Source organism: Arachis stenosperma, chromosome 3 (assembly GCF_014773155.1).
Source record: "Arachis stenosperma cultivar V10309 chromosome 3, arast.V10309.gnm1.PFL2, whole genome shotgun sequence".
In the NCBI taxonomy this organism is placed as follows: domain Eukaryota; kingdom Viridiplantae; phylum Streptophyta; class Magnoliopsida; order Fabales; family Fabaceae; genus Arachis; species Arachis stenosperma.
In genome coordinates, this window is record NC_080379.1 from 135,239,673 (window position 1) to 135,243,399 (window position 3,727).

The window sequence follows — 3,727 nt, forward strand, 5'->3', positions numbered from 1 at the left end:
TGTCCGCTACCTTATAGAGTTCTTGGGCTATAACCTCATGAACTTCCACTTCCTCTCCAATCATGATACTATGAATCATGATGGCCCGGTCTATAGTAACTTCGGACCGGTTGCTAGTGGGAATGATTGAGCGTTGGATAAACTCCAACCATCCCCTAGCCATGGGTTTGAGGTCATGCCTTTTCAATTGAACCGGCTTTCCTCTTGAATCTCTCTTCCATTGAGCGCCCTCTTTACATATGTCTGTGAGGACTTGGTCCAACCTTTGATCAAAGTTGACCCTTCTAGTGTAGGGGTGTTCATCTCCTTGCATCATGGGCAAGTTGAATGCCAACCTTACATTTTCCGGACTAAAATCTAAGTATTTCCCCCGAACCATTGTAAGCCAATTCTTTGGGTTCGGGTTCACACTTTGATCATGGCTCTTGGTGATCCATGAATTGGCATAGAACTCTTGAACCATTAAGATTCCGACTTGTTGAATGGGGTTGGTAAGAACTTCCCAACCTCTTCTTCTAATCTCATGTCGGATCTCCGGATATTCACTCTTTTTGAGTTTGAAAGGGACCTCGGGGATCACCTTCTTCAAGGCCACAACTTCATAGAAGTGGTCTTGATGCACCCTTGAGATGAATCTCTCCATCTCCCATGACTCGGAGGTGAAAGCTTTTGCCTTCCCTTTCCTCTTTTTAGAGGTTTTAAATGCCGGGCTGGTGCCCATTTCTGGCGTTTAACGCCAGCTTGGTGCCCATTCCTGGCGTTTAACGCCAGTCTGGTGCCCCTTTCTGGCGTTAAACGCCCAGAATGGTGCCAGACTGGGCGTTAAACGCCCATTTGCTGCCCTTACTGGCGTTTAAACGCCAGCAAGGTTTTCCTCCAGGGTGTGCTGTTTTTCTTTCTATTTTTCATTCTGTTTTTGCTTTTTCAATTGATTTTGTGACTTTCCATGATCATCAACCTATAGAGAATATAAAATAACAAAGGAAAATAGATAAATATAACATTGGGTTGCCTCCCAACAAGCGCTTCTTTAATGTCAGTAGCTTGACAGTAGGCTCTCATGGAACCTCACAGATACTCAGAGCAATGTTGGAACCTCTCAACACCAAACTTAGAGTTTGAATGTGGGGGTTCAACACCAAACTTAGAAGTTGGTTGTGGCCTCCCAACACCAAACTTGGAGTTTGACTGTGGGGGCTCTGTTTGACTCTGTTTTGAAAGAAGCTCTTCATGCTTCCTCTCCATGGTGACAGAGGGATATCCTTGAGCCTTAAACACAAAGGATTCTTCATTCACTTGAATGATCACTTCTCCTCTGTCAACATCAATCACAGCCTTTGTTGTGGCCAGGAAGGGTCTGCCAAGGATGATGGATTCATCCATGCACTTCCCAGTCTCTAGGACTATGAAATCAGCAGGGATGTAATGGTCTTCAATCTTCACCAAAACATCCTCTACAAGTCCATAAGCTTGTTTTTTTGAATTGTCTGCCATCTCTAGTGAGATTCTTGCAGCTTGTACCTCAAAGTTCCCTAGCTTCTCCATCACAGAGAGAGGCATGAGTTTTACACTTGACCCTAAGTCACACAGAGCCTTCTTGAAGGTCATGGTGCCTATGGTACAAGGTATTGAAAACTTCCCAGGATCTTGTCTCTTTTGAGGTAATTTCTGCCTAGACAAGTCATCCAGTTCTTTGGTGAGCAAAGGAGGTTTGTTCTCCCAAGTCTCATTACCAAATAACTTGTCATTTAGCTTCATGATTGCTCCAAGGTATTTAGCAACTTGTTCTTCAGTGACATATTCATCCTCTTCAGAGGAAGAATACTCATCAGAGCTCATGAATGGCAGAAGTAAATCAAATGGAATCTCTATGGTCTCAGTGTGACCCTCCGATTCCCATGGTTCCTCATTAGGGAACTCAGTGGTGGCCAGTGGACGTCCATTGAGGTCTTCCTCAGTGGTGTTCACGGCCTCTTCATCCTCTCCAAGTTCGGCCATGTTGATGGCCTTGCACTCTCCTTTTGGATTTTCTTCTGTATTGCTTGGAAGAGTACTAGGAGGGAATTCAGTAATTTTCTTTCTCAGCTGAACCACTTGTGCCTCCAAGTTTCTAATGGAGGACCTTGTTTCAGTCATGAAACTTTGAGTGGTTTTGATTAGATCAGAGACCATGGTTGCTAAGTCAGAGTGGCTCTGCTTAGAATTCTCTGTCTGTTGCTGAGATGATGATGGAAAAGGCTTGCCATTGCTAAACCTGTTTCTTCCACCATTATTGTTGTTGAAACCTTGTTGAGGTCTCTGTTGATCCTTCCATGAGAGATTTGGATGATTTCTCCATGAAGAATTATAGGTGTTTCCATAGGGTTTTCCCATGTGATTCACCTCTTCCATTGAAGGGTTCTCAGGATCATAAGCTTCTTCTTCAGATGAAGCATCCTTAGTACTGCCTGGTGCATTTTGCATTCCAGACAGACTTTGAAAAATCAAATTGACTTGCTGAGTCAATATTTTGTTCTGAGCTAATATGGCATTCAGAGTATCAATCTCAAGAACTCCTTTCTTCTGATTAGTCCCATTGTTCACAGGATTCTTTTCAGAAGTGTACATGAATTGGTTATTTGCAACCATTTCAATTAGTTCTTGAGCTTCTGTAGGCGTCTTCTTCAGATGAAGAGATCCTCCAGCAGAGCTATCCAAAGACATCTTGGATAGTTCAGACAGACCATCATAGAAAATACCTATGATGCTCCATTCAGAAAGCATGTTAGAAGGACACTTTCTGATCAATTGTTTGTATCTTTCCCAAGCTTCATAGAGGGATTCTCCTTCCTTCTGTCTGAAGGTTTGGACTTCCACTCTAAGCTTACTCAATTTTTGAGGTGGAAAGAACTTTGCCAAGAAGGCATTGACTAGCTTTTCCCAAGAGTTCAGGCTTTCTTTAGGTTGTGAGTCTAACCATATCCTAACTCTGTCTCATACCGCAAAAGGGAATAGCATAAGTCTGTAGACCTCAGGGTCAACCCCATTAGTCTTGACAGTGTCACAGATTTGCAAGAACTCAGCTAAAAACTGATGAGGATCTTCCAATGGAAGTCCATGGAACTTGCAATTCTGTTGCATTAGAGAAACTAATTGAGGTTTAAGCTCAAAGTTGTTTGCTCCAATGGCAGGGATAGAGATGCTTCTCCCATAGAAGTCGGGAGTAGGTGCAGTAAAGTCACCCAGCACCTTCCTTGCATTGTTGGCATTGTTGTTGTTTTCGGCTGCCATGGGTTCTTCTTCTCTGAAGATTTCTGTTAGGTCCTCTACAGAGAGTTGTGCCTTAGCTTCTCTTAGCTTTCGCTTCAAGGTCCTTTCAGGTTCAGGGTTAGCCTCAACAAGAATGCTTTTGTCCTTGCTCCTGCTCATACGAAAGAGAAGAGAATAAGAAAATGTGGAATCCTTTATGTCACAGTATAGAGATTCCTTGAGGTGTCAGAGGAACAGAAAAATAGAAGGAAGAGGTAGAAGAATTCGAACTTAGTGAGATAGAGTTTGAATTGTGCATTGAGGAGGAGTGGTACTCCATAAATAGAAGGATGTGAGAAGAGGGGAAGAGATTTTTCGAAAATTAAGTAAAAGATTTTAAAAAACATTTTGAAAAAGATTTTGAAGAAGATATGATTGAAAACTTTGTTGAAAAAGATATGATTAAAAAGTTATGGTTGAAAAGATATGATTTGAAAAA

The 3,727-nt window shown here is 42.3% G+C and overlaps 1 non-coding gene across 1 annotated transcript; it reads left to right on the top strand.

The window, feature by feature from the left end:
* The first annotated feature begins 2,757 nt into the window (after nucleotides 1-2,757).
* On the top strand, nucleotides 2,758-2,865 carry LOC130972040 (small nucleolar RNA R71). Its single transcript, XR_009083242.1, has one exon. It is a non-coding gene; the product is annotated as a small nucleolar RNA R71 (small nucleolar RNA).
* The last annotated feature ends 862 nt before the right edge of the window (nucleotides 2,866-3,727 follow it).